This window comes from Rousettus aegyptiacus, unplaced genomic scaffold (assembly GCF_014176215.1).
Source record: "Rousettus aegyptiacus isolate mRouAeg1 unplaced genomic scaffold, mRouAeg1.p scaffold_m13_p_15, whole genome shotgun sequence".
In the NCBI taxonomy this organism is placed as follows: Eukaryota; Metazoa; Chordata; class Mammalia; order Chiroptera; family Pteropodidae; genus Rousettus; species Rousettus aegyptiacus.
Window position 1 is genome coordinate 5496414 of NW_023416290.1, and position 19438 is coordinate 5515851.

Sequence of the window (19438 nt, forward strand, 5' to 3'; positions counted from 1 at the left end):
AGCGCAACGTGTGAGCCAGTTCCATCACGAAGTCTAAGCTTGGAATTGGAAAGGAGGTCAAAGGCAATGATAATCTAGTAATCAAGACATTTGCTATCTTGTGGGAATTAAGGGATAGAATAATGAGGCAGCTTTGTTAATTATTTTCTCTGATGAGGTTACCTATTTTCCCCATGTATATTTAAATATTAATCAGAGATTCACTTTAGTACAGTATTATTCAAAAGGATAAAATGAGAGAAGAGTTCAAGTAGAAGATAAACAGTCACTTAAAATGGGAAAAAGTTCCCCACTTATTAAACTTAGTATTTAATGATTACCAAAGCTGCTTGTAAGTTTTATGATAGATTTTATTCTTGCTATCTTGTAAACTGAACTTTATGTTTATGAAAATATTTTAGTATTTGTTTGAATTTTTCAAATTCAGATTCTTGTAAAAATCATTAAATCCTATATTTTTAGACCTACTATTTAACTTGTAGGCTATACAGTTTTTAGTAGAGCAGAAGATTAGTATACTGTAGTAGAGAAAACAAAAACCGTACTTGTCTATAACATAAGGATGATCTGAAATTACTTACATAATCACTTGTAGAAGCACCCCCAGGTTTTTAATACATAAAACACTTTCATTTTTATTGAGAGAAAAATTACTAAACTAATCAATTTTAAAAGCGCAATTTTAGCTTCCAGAATGTTAAACTCTGGGGATGGATTTTCCTAATTAAAAAATAAATAAATAAAATGAGTGGCGTTAGTTATTACAGACTGCCAAGGGTCATGCCACTTAAATCATTGAGTAGTAAGTGAGTTAATAATTCAGAGTCCATGTATCTACAAAATGTTTAAAATGTAACTACGAGTTACATGGATTCATCAGATTCTTCCTCAGATGATTTTTAAACTAGATGAAAAAGTGGCAAGAATCTTCAAATATGTATGTTTACAACTTTTGTATCATTACTTTTTACAATTCCTGCATTCTAGAGCTTGCAAGACAGGACAGTAAAATTGACTCAAAAGACTACAAGATAAAAACAATGTTCTTACATACTTTGTTTTAACCCTGTGCACATTTTGGTGAAAGAATATAATTTTAAGACACTGAGTTGTAGGGGCTCCAAACTTTTGAAACCTTTGTACTGTTTATATTATGCTGGAAAAAAGGTTAAAGAATGAAATAGAGAAGCCAGCTCACGGTGGACCATAAACAACCCCAAATTCATCTGGAAATTCCAAACATGTGTTTGGAGGCGGGAAATGTGTAGCATGAATCAGAAAGGCACAGCCGGCCTGGATCTGTGAGACATTGCAGGCTAATGCTTCACCTGCCGCTGAAGAAACAGAGGTTAAGCAATTAAGGAAAGTTCACCAAGTTAGCAGAAGAATCGGGTTTAGAAATCAGTAACTACACCAAACGTTTAGCAGGTAAAAGTAGTACCCACTCTCAAAAACTAACCTATTTTCAGAGAACATTAGCACAGAAAAACAAAGCAAACTTCTCGAAGCCTAAACCCTGAAAAACTACTGATAAGACCTTCTGAAAAGAAAATTTCTCAGTGATAGTCAGAGGAAGTGTTAAGAGTTGAATATATTCCAGATTCTAGTAGAAATTTCTCTAAAAGCCTACATTCGTGGGCGGAATTATGAAATATCTACACTCTTTTCCCTCACGAACTAACAAATATAATAAGTAAAATTTAAAATACAACATGATAGAAGTCAGTCTCGAACTAGCTTCCATAATTCATAATTCATTGTAGAAGATCCCAGAGTTACTTATGTATAAGTAATGAGACCATGTTAATTTGTAATAAAAACATCAAGAACCTAGTAAGCAAATCGTCATCAGCAGAACATAAATATACAATTTAAACAAAGGAAAGTATCAATAGAAACTAACATATGGGAATGTCATAGTCCAGATTTGGTAATAATCAAAAGATATAATCATAAAATATAATTTTATGCTTAGTAAATGAGTTTATTTTATAAATAACATTATATGCTGCAGATAGCCTATATCATTTGTACAAAGCTGATAACAATGTAAATTGTTCTCTCCCTAAATGTGTATTTTATGTGTATATATACATGTATGTGTACGTATTTGTATCTATTAAGTGCTATTTACACGCTTATAACTTTTGGCCTAGTGAATCTTCTTGAGATTTAATAACCAGAACTTTAAAAGCAGAAATACTATTGTTTAATATAAAGGTCAAAGCTATATTTTCTTTTTCCTTTCCTGATCATGCCCAGAATTTTACTGGCTTTTAGGATTACAGAGACAACGTATTCTGAAAAAAATCTACAATGTCTTTAGAGCATCTGGAACTTTGTGTTGCCTGCCTTTCGACCAGTTGTCATCCATAGCGAAGAATTATAGCTTGTGATGGTGTGATCTGTCCATATGTGGCACACTCCCGCGGACACACCCAGAGCTGTCAGCAATTCTTTGCGCTATGACTAAGGAACTCCACCCTTGTGTGTCCCATTCAAAAATTCATTGCAAAATTCAAGACCTTAAGAGTTTCTATAGGCGCAACAGCAATCAGTTGTAACATAAAAGAAACAATCGTCAAACTCCGAAGTATTAAAAGAAAGGAATTACAGTACACACAAGGACTGTAGCACGTCTGCTTCTCCTGGCCCCATGAAGAGGAGGCTCCGACCTAGAGCAGCAGCCACTGAAAGAATATCTTGACAGCATCTCTCACTGGAAGGCAAAAACTCTGTACGTTACGACTACTGTTAGAAATAAAAATATTATAGCATTTAATAGATGATTACTCTTTGCCAGACCCTGGATTATGTTACGTTTCATCTTATTTAATACTTGCAGTAGCTCTGTAGGTGACCACCATTTTTATCTTTATTTTCCAAAGAGAAAACTGAGGCTTAGAGAGTTTGAGTAATTGACTACAATGCAACTGACAATACCCAACACAAACGTAGGGCTATCTGATGTTTAACTCTGTACTCTTAACCAATGCCCTCCTTATCACAGAAAATTTCTTTAACTATTTGAGAATTATTTACCTACAAAGTCTTCCACGAGGAAAGTAATCTCCCTTTCTCTGGAGGTCCCCGATTGCCCATCATAGTGCAATCACTGGTATTTTTGAGTTATTTTGTATCTGTCTAGAGAAAACCTATCCATGTAAAACTTGTATGTGGTTAAGTGTGTTTGTGCACTTTTAAAATACAAATAAATCATAATATACAACATTTCCCATGAAAGTCTTTGCTTGACAATGTATCCAGAATACATTTCCTTATCCTCATAGAATGGGTGACCACTCTCTGACAGACAGTTAGGTTGTCTCCAGGGGTTGGCTTTTACAGACAATGTTACCATGAACATCTTGCACAGGTCCCTGTGAGTCTTTCTAGAGACAGTATCCCTGAATCAACAGGCATAGGCTATTTTTTTGTTCCTTTTTGAGAGATAAGGTCAAATGACATCAAAATGATAATAATTTACACATACACTAACACTATATGGTAATAGAATACCTGTTTTCCTATAACCTCATCAATGCCAAATATTAACAGGCATTTTTATTTTTGCTAAACTGAACAGTAGAAATATCACATTGTTATTTACACTGTATTTTTAAAAAATATTTTAGAGACCAGGCATTTTATGTTTAAAAGTTTATTTTTTCCTTTGAGGTACATGCTAATACTGGTTGCTACTTTATTGGATCATAAAAGCTCTTCATATGTTAAAATTAATATTTATCTTAAATATGTTATAAATTTCCATTTGTCCTGAGATTTGTTTTTAATTTCACATAGTCAAATTTTATTATCGGTTGTGTCCATATATTTTACTCTGTTTATACAGGTATTCTCACTAGGATAAGAGAAAAAATAGTCTGTTGATCTCTCTCATTCTTTCTTAAAACTTTTATACTATTATTTTATATTTAAAACTTACTTTATCTGGGATATATTTTGACAATATATGAAGTATGAGTAGAATTTTAATTTTTTTCTCTGATTTAATATTGGTCTATCACCTACGCATATGTATTGAAGAACTTATCTTTTAGCAATCATTTGATATAGTCCCCATGTGAAAAAAAAAAAGTGTGTTTAGACTCTGTCTCATCTTACCATGTACCAAATAGTACTAATTCTTAATTATTATAGTTTTATGTTTTAAAATCTGACAGTATCTATTATTCTTCCAGAACGAGATATTTAATTATAAATACGTATTTAACTATATTGTAAATATACATGTAACTCTATACATAAACAGTAAATATATATTTATTTATAATTCAGTGGCTTTAATAACGCTCAAACGACGGGACGACCAGCATTGCTCACTTCGGAACGTTTCCACCGCCCCCTGAAAAACCCACACTCCCAGCTGGCCTCTAAGCATCGCCCATCTGCGTTTTTCCTCGATGAGATTTCCCCATCCTGCATCTTTCATACGGATGGAATTATACAACGTTGTGCGTGTGTATGTGTGCACGTCTTGTCCCTTTCCCTCAGCATAACGTTTTCGTGATTCAGCCATGTTACGGCAATTACCAGTACTTCACTCCTTTTATGGTTGAACAATATTCTGTCGCATAGGCATATCTTGTTTATCCATTCATCGGCTGATGGAAATTTGGATTGGTTCTACCTTTTGCCCATTACGAATAATGCTGCTATGAACGGTGGTATAAAATTATTTTGTGTGAACATATATTTTCAATTCTCTTGGGTATACCCTGATAGCAGAATTGTTGGATCATACAGCAACTCTATGTTTAACTTTTTGAGAAACTGCCAGACTTTCCCCCTAGGTAGCTGCAACAATTTTCCATTCCATCCAGCAACGTGTATGAGGTTTCGACTTTTCCGCATCCTTCCCAAATTGTCACAGTAGGTGCGAAGTCTTATCTCATTGTTGTTCTAAATTGTATTCCCCATACATACATATATCTTCCTTGCAGAAATACCTATTCAAATCCCTTGCCCACTTGTAATTTGGTTATGTATCGTTATTATTGTAAAGTAAAAGTTATTTTTATATTCTGGATACTAGACCCTTATCAGATATGTAATTTGAAAATTTTATCTCCCATTCTATGGGTTGTCTCCTCACTTTCTTGATAGTGTTTTTTGAAGTTCAAAGATGTTTAACTTTGGTAAACCCCCAAATTACCTTTTTTGTTGTTGGTTATGCTTTTTCTGTCATATCTGAAATTCGACTGCCTAATCCTAGGTTATGTGAGATAAAGCTATGTTTTCTTCTAAGATTTTTATAGTTTTGGCTCTGACAGGCCATTGATCATTCTGAGTTCACTTTTGTTCGCAGTGTTAGGCAAGGATCCATAGTATGAGACAATATGTTTCTCTTGTGTGCCTTTTTTTAGAGTTGTGTATTAGTACTCTGACATAAAGGATTATATGATAGAATTTAAGGATTCTGTGTGGTTCCCAAATATCCTGGTGTTTGCCTGCAGTATTAACACTTTCAATTTCTTTTTTTAATTTCCAGCAAGGTCTCTATTAATCTGTATATTATATTAATCATATTATAGTATGTTTTCAAAGTCTGTATATTTCTTGAAAAATTTATAACTGAAAATGAAGACACCAAGATAATATTAAACATCATTTAAGTTTAGTTTCCAAATTGATTTGACATATCACAGCCTAACAATCTCTCTTCAATAAAAAAAAAATTTTCCCAAAGAATCCTATGAATAAATTCAAATGTAGAATAACAAAAGCTAGTAACACAGAAATATCTGTAGAGATTCTTTCAGTACTGTAAAGAAAATGAGAATATCTAGGAACGATCAGAGAGCATCCAGGATGAAAACAGACTTGATAATAGGAATTAAGATGAAATAAAGATTTTCTGCCCTGAATTTAGAATGATGTGCTCCTCTTCGATAGCTATGGGAGAAAACACTATCTTTTCTGCGTTGAGTTATTTATTAGCTATATCATTCACTGAGATTTACACCTCTTTTAACTTCTCTATTATGCCCAGCGGTTAGGACTTCCTTCTACACAAAGTCGGACGTGATACCTGCTGCATGAGTAAGTTTTAACAACACCCAAACACAAACACATTTCTTTCTGCCAGTAGAGAGAACAGACTTTGTTTTAAAACAGCTCTTCTATGTATCCGAGGACCTTTGGATACACAAATACACAGCTCTGTTCGGGTCCTGGTTATTAAACCCTTCTCACCCACATGGCATTGTCACTCCCAGTCAACTCTAGTGGGAAGCGAGCAAAAAGACGTGGGTGTTACTGAGCCACGCTCGTCCGAATCAGAGTCACTGGAGCCCAGGATGTGTACTTGCCATGACAACCAATCACGAACAGCCAACGAGGCGTTCGGTTATAACCGATTGAATAAAGTTCTTTATTTGCTTTTGCACTTTCTGTCAGCTCTTGTCCAGTGGGGCACTCCTAACCCTTCCATTTTGGCACTGTCCAACTAGACCTGATTTCTGCTCAAATAAACTCGTAAACGTTTGAATATGTCTCAGTTGATCTTCTAACAAAATACCTGGCATAGATATATTGGTGTTTTTACACATGTTTTATGATTCACATATATGCGAATGTATTGTGCGTGTGAGTGTCTATATACACATACAACTTAATCACATTCCAATCTGTTTCCTCATGCGTCTCTGGCAGACAGTCAGTCTGCAGGTCGCCACCTGCTTTTAGTGTCGAAACAACCTTGTTCTGAGAACCGCCCACTCTGAGCTTCAGAAAGAGAACAGGCAGGGACTGCTCAGGATGGGTGGTTCCTCTCTCACGTTTCCTCCACGGAGATCCGCCTCATGGCGTATCACTCAAAGCTGGAAATGTCTTTCTGACCTTCCTCATGTGCTTCCTCTGAGGACAAAGTGAGCCACTGCGTGAGGTCAGCTGGGACTGAAAGAAAATTAGCGGACATCAGTGCAACTTGGGACCGATCACGTGACCTCACGCAGGCTTTGGTTCTCTACAAGATGAGGATAATAAGGCTCATCTCTGAAAACCGTGTTAAGGAATAAATGAGATAAATTTATGTGAAAGCTTTACGTGATCTATGAAGTCACGTGGTAAAAGTTGGTTATTATTAGGTGTGAGTGGCGCATATATGTAAAATGTTGCACAAACGTAGAAGGTTACCACGAAGCTCTAATTTAGTGCTAGAATGTGCACTTTACCTGAAAATACACTCTGTTTTCACCAGCTTCGCAGTTCTCCTTTTAGTCTTTCATTGTGTGGCTACCAAAGGGACAGTAAAAGAATCGTCCTTTCGGCTGGATGGCGAGTTTTACAGAAAACGCTTCTTTAGCCTGATAGGATGATACCTAATCTCAGAGGCTAGTGAGAGCGATTCAGATTTTCAATGCCGAAACGGTTTAGAAAGGGAAGAAACAAGTAGGTGCGAATAACAGGGAGAGATTGTGGGGGGCAGGACGTGGTACCTCATCCGGGCCTTGAAATACTGGACGGACGTTTAGAAACAAGAAGACTATGAAAACAGGTAAAGAGAACTCATTTTAAAGACAATTTCCCTTAGCAGGCAGAGAAAAAGTGAAACAAGGTTATATGTGTGTGTACACACACACGCACATACACACACACACACACACACACACACACACACACACACACATTGGCATAAAGCAGCAGACAAGAAGATGTTTGCACTGGAGCAGACCTTGCCCGGAGAGGAAGCACTGAAAAGGGCTTGACGTGTAAGGCCTTGATGGCCTCGCTGGCTAAAGCTACTTGCTGGACTTCGGTCATGTCTTGTCACCGACTTGCTGGCTTCCTCTACTTATAAGTCTTCGTAATGGACCTAAACCTTTGTCTTCTACCAGATTTGAATTTCCTTTTTCATTGAGAATTACAGTGATCTGAGAAATATGTTTTTGTGCTCCTCAAATGTCTGTTATTAGAAAAAATTTCCTATGAGATGCTCTGGTTTTAACACTTGATTATTAACTGCTTATTATTCTCCTTATTCTCAACATGTAATAATTGACATTATATAAAAATATAATCATAAAACTAAATCTTTTAGTAAAAATATACATCATTAATGTCTCTATATTATCACATTCTTCCAATAACCTTTTGGGTAGGTAGTTTATTATTATTATCATTTCTTTTTATAGATGGAAAAAAAAACCCTGCTCTTTGCAAGGACTAAGTTGCTTTTCTCAAGTCACAGAGGTCATAAATGGCAGCAATGGGATTTTCAAACTATAAGGGGCACTCCGCTAACCCTGGCCCTGATTCACAAAGCATGTATGGGTCCTGAGCTGATCTGTGTAGACAGCCAGGGGCGGGGGGATGTCAGAGGGGGAGAAATTCATATTACGAGGCTCGGACCTATTCCTGTCGCGTAGTTTCCTATGTGTGTGTAGTTGCAGCGAGCTAAAAGTAGGCAGCCGCAATCTTCGAAGTGCCCGTTTACTGGCCATGAAGCGCATTTTTATTATCTAAATTATAAACATTAAAAAAGCATATGGTTCACAAAATAAAAGAAAATTTAAGGGAGGAGAATAATTCAGGAAAGAAATTTGTAGTTTTTTTTCCAGAACAATGACTCTGCTACATCAGTACGAGTGAATTAAATTCTGTTCTGATAAACAATTTTTATTAATACACACTGTTTGCTCCATCATTAAACACATGTCCTTCAAGCACTTGAAACTTTTTAGTTTGAAAACGTGCTGATTAATTGGAACTGCCAGCCTGTCTAGCACACAGTCCAGAGGACATGCATATAAGCCTCCGTGACATGTTGTAAGCAGTCCATCAGAAATAAGGACAGCAAAAGCACGATCATGTGATGGGTCAAACAGATCATATCTGCAAAGTGAAACAGGCAAGAAAGGCCGTGGTCAGTAGACATGCTGAGACATTTCGTTGCATAGGAGACCTCAGCAATCACAAGCAAGACAGGATGAATGAAAAGAGGTCTTTACCAGGCTTCCAAGTGATAAATGATCTACAAGGTAGTTTGGAAGCCTCAGCGGCGGCCACTCACAACGCTGTGGTGGCGAAAGGAGTCTGTATTTGTAGAGAAGAGTAGAATCGACACAAAGAGTAAGCTGTCGGTTTTTCCTATACTGTCAATATCTCGGACAGGCTGCCTTCACTGGTGCTTCTGCGGAAACAATTTCCAAAAGTATACTAGTGAGTGACAAGCAGCATGGATTAAACGGTTTACTTTAATCCCCTAACTGCGAGTTCAAAGACCAATAGCCCAAAAGGAATCCTAGAGGGCCTGAGGACAAAGCAACCTATAATAACAGTGGGATTTCGGAATGGTTTATACTTAAGAAAACCCTAGCGCCACAGCCAGTTCCATCCAGAACAAGAAAAACGAGAAGTGGCCACGACAGACTTAGACTATCTGGCTACCAGGAGGATCATTCACCATATTGAGAGATCTGATTATAGAGATTTATTGGTCAACTTTCCCGTTTGTAAGTCATCAGATAAAATGGTGATTTGATCTTGGAACACCAATGAGCAGTCTTAACTCCCTTTTCATTTGGAACTAAGTGATAAAGATCTAGTAAAAACTTTTCAAGTGTGTCTTGTAAAAACACAGTTTCAGCACTAATAATTAGACGTAAGAAGTACTTATCTCGTTAAATCAGAAGGTAATAAAATTACATTGACTGTAAGCTCAGAGCAACAGGCAGGCTCAGGGACAGTGCAGCAGAAAATCGTGCCGTTTGGAGCCATCGGGGGAGGTTAGCAAAGCTGACTCCCCACCTCCATTGCTATGCGACCTCGATCTTTTAAATGAGAAGATGAGTTCAGTTTATCTCTAGCCCCTTCCCACAACAACGAGTCTACAATTACAAACTTTAATCGTTGTTCTCCCTCTGCAGTCAGTTGATCATCTGTGAGATGTTGAGGTGTGTGAACATTTGTCCTTTAATCGAAAAGCACTAAAACTATTGGAACAAAGATATATACACAAGAATAAGTTTATTTTTACAGTTAAGATTCTGCCCACTTACTTGATATATAACTTTGGCCAATTTTTTCAAAGATTTAGTTTCTCTATCCACAATATTTAAAAAATGGTCCCCTACTTCATAAATTATTTGTGGGGTCTCAATGATTCTGCATGAAAAGTTCTCAGCACAGTGCTTTACATTCATTCATTCATTCATTCATCATTTCTTCAACGAATGTTCATTCTATGTCCCAGTTTCGCTGCCAGGCAGTGAGCAAACAAGGTTGACACAGTTACTGCTCGAATAGAGCTTACAGTCTATTGAGGAAGGCAGACCTTCACAGCGTGCCATAAGGTGGTGGATTATAATCACTGTAAGTATCGCAAAGGAAAATTAGGGTGTTGCAAGAACATATAACTAACCGGGGGACATACCTGGGCTGAAGTGACCCTGAGGATCAGCAAATGCTGTGGTGAGAAAGTAACCTTTAATCTGGAACCTGAAGGAACAGCAGCCAGGCTCGGAGGTGGGCCCAGAGAATCCCCGAGAGGGCCCCGAGACAGGCAACAGCTTTACGCGCGGGAGTGATCGGGCTCAAAACTCAGAGATGTTGCCATAACTGTGATCATACGCATCACATGTATGTATGTCCTGCTCTTTTCAAGCACCATTATCCTGTGAGCATTCTTCCACGTTGTTAAAAAACACGATTTGTAATGGCTGTTGAATGCTCATCACAATAATACACTTTACCATGCTCCAATTTCATCATTTGGTATGATTCTAATTTCTATTTTAAGATATGCTGAGATGAAAATGTAGATTTATTTGAGATTACTTTGTCATAACGACATATTGGGTCAAGGAAAACAAATATTATCAATTTTCCAAAATTTCATATCACTAAAAGAGTAAAAATTTACATTCTGGCCATTGAGTCTTTCTTAACTTTATGTTTGAGTCTTTAATAATATCTGTAATAACAATGATAATACAATGAGGTATTTTATATGGAAGTGTCATCTGTATAGCAAATTGTACTAAGAGGTTATTCATTAATGATGTTAATTATCATTGACCAAGTATATTAACACAGAGATAATAGTTCTAAGCAAATATAACTAATAATATGTATTCCTATCTCACAATTAGCCTGTTTAATCCTGGAGTGGATTTTATTATGATACTTTTTTAAGGAAATTATCTGGTATAGACTTAGTTTTTAAAATATCTGCTTTGTATTTAAATACTATCGTTTTCTTAGTTTTAAAGAGCATAGAACTCTCATTAAATAAGCCCACTTTCAGATCAATGACATTGAACCTCAGTGAAAAGTTACACAGGCCCTATGCTTTTTAGGGGGAAAGAAGATGAGTAACCTGAACAATTTAGACTGTGAGCCTCTTGGTGAGAAGCAGGGGGCAGTGTAACAAAGGCTGAGGACGGAAAGGGCAGACTTAGGAGTCTGAGAAGGAAGCAGAAACTGCCCTGGGCAGAACAGGTGGATGGTTGTTTTTGAAGGAGAGAAGACTCTCTGCTTTTTAGCTAAAAGAACCGTCAAAAAGAAAAGGTTCTGAGTAGCACAGAGAACTCTGGGACATCAAAACCACTTACACAACTCCGTTTGTGTGGGAAAGAGAAAGTAACTTCTGAACTGCCATTAAAATAAAATTAGGGAAATTTTTTTTGTCTGAGCTATTTGAAATAAATGAATCGATATTTACATCAAAACTTGTTAGAAACGGTCGATTTCATATTTATTTGAATAAAATGTAACATGATAAGCAATCGATTTCCTCATAATTGAAAAGCTATCACTTTATCATGAACATGTCATTCCAAACTTTATTTTCAGATGCCTGTGCAAGTTCAGTTCACATGTCATTATGTCCAGAGGTGTCCAATCCTCGCTCCCGATCGCCCAGTCACTACTGAATACTGTTATTTAATCATAAGCAGAATAAGCGATTCGATTAAAAATTTAACTAGAATATAAAAAGTTAATTGGGAATTACTTCGAACAGGAACCAATAATAAGATGATGGTTTAAATCTGTTATAGAGACTGTTCTGTTATACAGAGAATTAAAATATAAGTATTTCAAGTTTTGTTTGTATAGTTTAAAAATCAAACATGTTTCAGATGGGAATAAGGAAGTGTGATCACCTGCAGAGGAAATTTTTTTAAATATAAATGTGTCAGTATTCTAGTATATTCTGGTGTATTTAGTGAGCACTAAAGGAATAGCAACTACAAGAAAAAAGGCTCTAATATAAATTATCTTTCAAGATTAACACAAGAAGTTCACATTAAAGGCCTCCCAAATCTCCAGATGAGACTTGATTTTCTAAGCGCCCGGCTAATCTGTCTCTTACATCACTATAGAACTGAGAAGTGGTCCCTAACTTCCCACTTGTCCTGCAAGATGTTTCAATTGTGCCGCGAAGCATCAATATGTATTCCTGTCTTATGAGGTTAAGAGCAAAAGATTTTGCCCTTGAAGATGACCCACTTACAATGAGAGCATCTTGAGGACAATGTCACACTGCTTCTGATATTATTTGGTTTTTATTTCTGAATGCTTCCAAGAGTTAAAAACTTATCACACAAAAAATTGGATGTCTCAATTTGTATTGAAATAGAGTAGTGATATTGATTGTAAATTTCCTTGTGGAAAGTCTCTAGGACCCTCCTTAAGACTGTGTCCCCTGTTGAATAAATACGTGTGCTCCTGGGAGTGAGTGCCATGGCCCTGCCATTATCTTCCATTCATGCCCCTATCTCACTAGCCTTTGTAGGAATCGGAAGTGGCAACTCTTTACGTACCTATAACCGTAACAGAATGAAGAACAGGTAAGTGCCTCATTAACAAGACTAACGTACTATTATTAAAATTCCAAGAAAGGAGAGTTTTTTCCTGGCTTCATAAGTCTATTTATCACAGAAATGGCCACAGTGTTGGGCCTCAAAAAACAAGTAGAGCTGGGACTGGTAAAAACGGACAGATGAGCGTTCCGTGAAAATTCTGGAGTTCAAGGGGTCATTCGTGTGTCTGATTCTAGCACAGGAATTTGGAAAGAAGAAATGGATGCTAAAATGTTACAGGTGGAAGGAATTCCAGGGGTCATCTAGTCCAGGGTTTTTCAAAGCTTTACCTTATGGAAGCGCTTTCACAGTAGATTTCAAGCATACTACCAATACGTAACATACAAAGTCGGAGCTATTCAGGAGATCGAAGCACTCCCAGTTTGTAAGATTTGGCAGAGCTCTGCTTGAAAACGCATGACCTAATCCCATCCTCTGACGAGAACACGAGTCTCAGGGCAATGAAGTTACTGACTCAAGGTCATTGGAGACCCAGAGTCCTTTACTTACTTGCAGAAATACGTGCAATACCACGAATCACTTCATCTATATTTTCCAGCAAGGTTCAGGAGAAATACGGTAAAATGATTCAGATAGCAAACTTCAATATGAAGAAATTAATAATGGTAGCTGAATTTTGTTTCATTTTAAATGTTATCTTGGTTTTACTGATAAAGATGATTTTTAATGTACAAATGAAAATCAGAAGACATGTAGTTGCTTATCAAAATGCTGTCACGCTGTAAGAGTTGACACTTTCATCATTCGACATACAAAGTTCCATCAAGACTACAGATGTATAATCAAAATGCTGCGTCCTGCCCCATGGAGTGAAGATGATTTTCCCCAAATTGGAATTTCATTTCACTGTGCCGATTGGATATTTTTCAGTTAGCCTATTAAACCTTTGTGTTATAATTAATTCTTGTTATTTTTTTATTATTTAATAATAAACTAAAAATGTCCTTATAGATCACAAAAATAAGCAAATTATTAACTATTAGGCAATTAAGTATGTATTCAATAAGAATTACATTGTTTTTCATTGTATGGGATTTTTCAAAAATAAAACTTTTTATACACTCCGAAATCTAAAATTTAGGAATTGAAAAGAATATTATTTTCATTTTTTTCAACTTATTATGAAATATTCCTTTACATCCATGGTAGTTAAACGAATAGAGACCATTCGTCTTATTGCCTCTCGTTATCCAGTTTCCAGTAAACAAAACGTTCACTCAACAAATAGTCACACACAGCATATTTCTTTATACGAAACACACACGCACACTAAAAAATACTCAAAACAAGTGACACGCCTCATTAGTGACGCAGCTCTGGTGTCATTTTCTAGGCTGGGTTTATCTCTATTTACTGTGCCGTAAGCGTATAGTTAACTCTAAAGACAGTCTCCCCAAGTTCAACTTCTGGCTCCATCCCATACTAGCTTTGTGACTTCAGTGAAACATACCTAAATTCTTTTTGCCTCAACTACCCTATATTTCAAAATGAAATAATATCTACATATCACTGAGGAGTAAATATGTTAATAGATGTGAACTGCTTAACGTAGTGACAGGCGTTTGTAAAATACTCGATAAATAAGAGTTATTATTAGTTTAAAACGATAAACAGATGAAGGATTCACACACATTCTTTTTTCAAAGGTAGAAGAAAATCCAGATAGTTTTATATTCCACTGGACTATAAAACTAAAAATAATGTTTTTTTTTTTAAACCATCTTAAATAATTGCTTAAATCATCATAAATGATAGATCCTTGCTTTCCTGGAGGGAGAAAAACTTCTGAATTTCTGACAACACTTGAAATTTTATCTTCAGGGTACTGGAGAAGTGCGTACCCACAGAGGAGCTGCTAAAACACAGACCTCTCCTAAGGACAGAGAGCTCCATTCCATGCAATCTGCACTCGAAAATTGCATTAGTAGCAAAATATGCAAGCCATAAAAGATCTGACTTGCATCGAATGCTGCCCATTTTTTAGGTGCATGAGTCTGCTGACTGTGCAAAGAGAATCATTTCTATTTCTCCAGGTAAAGCAATCATTTACCTTCACTAGCATGCAAAGCTAGGGAATATAATCTAAGAGGCCAATCTATTCTTTTAAATTTAATTTAATCTTTTAATTAAAGTATAGTTGACATTCAATATTATGTTAGTTTCAGGAGCACAACATAGTGATTCTCCATTAAGATACCTTACGATCATAGCCAGAAGTCTAATAACCGTCTCAGGGGTGACTTAGAGAGTTACGTTTGAAAGAAGAATACAGTTGCTTAAGAGATACTGAGGGCCGGTTCTATGCCAGGCATTTTGCAAAGCTGTTTTCTCATTTAAGCCCAACCAGATCCTCTATGGTGATGTGGGACTGGCCCCAGTTTTATAGATGAGAAATCTGAGACTTAAAAAGGTACAGTAACTTGAGCAGAGAAAAGTACTACCGAGAAGACCAAGATTCTAACCTAAATTTATCTTACACAAGTGCATTCTCAGCTCACTGCATCATGTGTGGGAACTCCAGAGGCTAACGAGTCCCTTTCTCTGATGTTTAGAGTGGACTCATAGTTCTTGTGTTCTCAGACCAGCATCCAGCTCTTCCTTTGTTATAAATTTTACTGTTTTCACTGTAAGAAAAACATTTGTTTAAAAAATTCTACTGTATAAGACCGGATTTTGGAATCCACATAATTTCTATTATGTTTTAGGACTATAGAATGCCTGCGGAAGCACTATTAAAGCTCTCACATCCAAGATTTCCCTTAAAAGGTTCTCACCCTTCTGTGCCCAGAATCATCAAAATAAATAGATGTAAGCTCATGAATCATAACTTGATTTAGTAATTTTAATAATGGAGCAAAAGGTAATAATAATAATAAAAAACGCAAGGTCTAGCAGAATAATGAGCCCTGGATATTGGTTTCATTTCACATGGACATAAATTCTATTTAGAATATTTACGTATTCAAAAAATAGTATGTAAATATCCTACCACTCTCTCTACAAGACACTCTCTCATGTCCGCATCCGTTGGCTTTCTGCTCCCTGCTCACGTGTTTCTAACCTTGGTCACGTAGAAATGAACTGTTCTTCAGCTTCCGTACACATAAAGAGACTTGAAGGATTTGCTTCTAAATATACAGAGTTCAACAGGCAATGGTATTTCTTTCTCTGGAGTGTGATTTTAATAAATATTTTATCGCTAAAAGTCCACGGTCCAAAAAATTAACCTGAGCATCCTTTCAAAATTTAGAGGTGGGTTTTTACTCAGGGGAACCCATGCATATATTAAGTCAAACAGTTTCCTTCTTAATTTTATGATAAGGTACAAAATAAACCAAAATATTGAAGACACTAGAAGCTAAACCAGCAAATGCTACCAACTGCAGTGAAGGCGCTATCAGTAAAGCTGACAAGACATTGATGAAACAAGCAGATTAGGGGGTCTAATCAATTCTAAAGCGAAATACTACGTCTTTAATTTTCTTTTGCAATAGGTAAGTGAGCCAAATCATTCACCACTACATTAAATAAAACTTTCATGCTTCGTTTTCAAACTAAATCTACTCGCGACTATTGGGAGTCTTAACACTTAGGTGGGCGGCCCTGACTCCTCACTCCTGAGGCTTCCTTCTGTGGAACTGCAGGTGTCTTTGGACTTCACCCGACTTCACCCGACCCAGTTGTTTACCTGGCTCTAGAGGAGGGGAAGGGACTTACCTGGCTGGCAAATTGGGGAAGACTAAACTGGGACTCACGGCCACACCCAGGCCTGTCTCCCTCGGGAAGCAGCTGCCTGCAAGTTCCCGCAGAAGGTTCCACAGAAAAAGAGGCCTACTTTCTGAATTCTCAGTAAACTATGGCATGAAGAAATTACAGTATATGCAAACACAAAACGAAGACAAATTTTCAAAATTGTGCTTCATTACGTTCTCTCTTCACAAATGCTAAAACATGCAACCGTGTTAATTCAGCCAAGAACTTCATCCCAACGAGTGTAAAAGGCAACCTCAGTCTGACAGTGACATTGACAGTACGACGTGCACTCGAACGCAGAAGTTAGACAATTTGCATTAGAAATCGAAAGTCAAAAATTCACATGCGAGTTGCCGGTTACATGCACCTAACATATGATATTTACTTCCTCCTCTGTGATATCGATCGTAGTCCTATGGTTTACTGTAAATGAAAGAATAAGATTCGGAACTGGGCATTTTCTTCTTAGCACTTTAAAATGAAAACAACAAATGAATAAATTTTTAAAAACCTCACTGAAGCTGTGGGTTTCCAGTGCCATCAATATGACTGATCCATGAGCCATAAGTGGGTCATAAAATGAGAAAGCTCAATAAAATAATCATAACCTCGCATGTTTGTTTAGTTCTGAGACTTAATGATGGACCTTTGTACCTGGCCGTGCCTAGATACAGTTTCGTTACACTCGCACGCACACACGCACAAACACACAAACACACACACACACACATGTTTATGCCTGCGCTTGGTCTCTTCCTTATGTAAACTCATAAACGTGTGTTCATGGGACATGTCTAATGCTGTCAGAACTCCCCTTTAATAAACAACAAAGAGCCATTATTTTTCTTTTCCAAATAAATAACGTAAGCAATGGCCTTTTTATTTAAATTATAATTATTTATAATTCTTGACCTATGAAATTCTTCTGAATGGCAGACAAACCGAAATCAGAAAGAAACGGTCAACTTATGGAAACACATTTCAACCGTTTTTAATGATATTTCTAGCTTTAGAACTTGTGTCATCATTATTAAGTTCATTTTAAGTAGCTTTACGGACATTTTGGATTTCAAAAATCCAAAATTTCCATAAAATACTCATCTTCTTTCTAACTTTTTAACTTACATGTAACATGGAGAATGCTCAAAGTTATATAATATCTCATGTGACATTAGTGTATTCGACAAATTTACCCTTCCTAGGCAAACTCTTTAGAACGTTGATGTCTTTGAGTCATCTCTTGGCTACGTCTCCGGGCTTGTCTATCGACCCTCCCTAGCCAACCGCAGAGATTGACTCCTCCTTATCTTATCGAAAACCTTCTTCTAACTCTATTACCCGACTTTTTGAGTTAATTTTTCCTCCTCAGATAGCAGTTCTAAGAATTGTTTGCTATGTGGGCTCCATTTCGCCATCACCCACTCATCCTTTTTCCCCTCTTTCTGCCACGGTCATGCCAAGAAACTTTTTCTCCACCAGCTGTCACCGGTCAAGACCACAGCTTCTCCAGCCTGTGCTGCCTCGCTCACAGAGACCCCTGTCCACTGTCCCCAGCTCCAGCACAACGTATCCTCTCCTGACGGATTGATCTTTTTACAACGTAGTTTGGTTAAATCTTTTTACTTACAGGATGGAGACAGGAGAGGGTAAAGAGAAATCCTAGTAATTCCTGAATAGCTGAAAAATCAAATGGAACGCTCCTTCTTTGGTTAAACTTTATCTTGATCTCTCTATTCTTTCACTTTGATTCAGCAAAACTGTTAAAGTCACTATTCTCCCACAAATTATCCCAGGTCTGCCTCAAACTTGACTATTCCTTTTGTCTAAAAACCGTGACCTACAGTGAGACATGCATGTTAAATTGTGACCAAGTATCCATGTGAGCCTAATTATACATGTGTTTTATGTCAGTATCACTTATGAGTCTAAACAATTTTCATGTGTTAAAGAGAAAATCGCAGGCCCAAAATAGTGTCACTTGTGCCAAAAATCCATAACAGCAAACCTAGATTTAATACCTGATCTAATCACAGTTCAACTTCTCCCGGAAATATAATCATAATCAACCAGTCTGGAATTTTCTGATCCAGCACCAGTGAGGTCATCTGTCACGTGGGCCCTCTTCATCACCGGGCCCCCAATACACGCATGCGTGCGCGCGCGCGCGCACACACACACACACACACACACACACACTTTCTCTCTCTCTCTATTTCTCTCTCTCTCTCCCTCCCTCTCTCTGTCTCTTCATCTCCTGCCTCTCTGTTTCTCTGTCTGTCTCTGTCTCTCTCGCTCTCTCCATAGAAAGAAGAGGCAGTCTGCATGATAAAAACCCTTCCAGGTCCTTCCCCACAAAAAAATGTCTCAGCCCCAAAATAATCCCTCATTTTCTTTTGGTAATGTCTCCCTTCTTCCTAAAAAAGCCTCAATTCTACACAACCTCTACGACTGCCCTTCTAGTCACTAGATTCATGAATCACTTAACAAAGTCAATTAGATCTTCAAATTTACTTCATTGAAACTTGTTTTTGAACACGTTATGACACTTTGTAACTTTTTATATGTAAATCGTTATCCATTAAAATTATTTCATAAACCAATAACGAAGAGAAACCCATAGTTTAAACGCCCTGACCTAAATTATCAAAATCCTTGCACTTTTTTCTAAACTTGATTTGATTATATACTTAAGCCATTCATTCATTCGTATTATGAAAAAAGATGAGTGATAACCCCCATTGCAAGTCAGGCATTTCTCTGTGTACTTGGGATAAAATGCCGAGGCACAAACGAGTCCACGTCCTCCTGGAGTTCACAGTGCTCGTCCCTAAAAGACA

General features: G+C 37.0%; 1 protein-coding gene across 2 annotated transcripts in view; it reads right to left on the bottom strand.

Moving 5' to 3' along the window:
- Positions 1-19438, bottom strand: part of HNF4G (hepatocyte nuclear factor 4 gamma) — an 83509-nt gene that overhangs the window by 34005 nt on the left and 30066 nt on the right. The gene's annotated exons all lie outside the window — the stretch shown is intronic.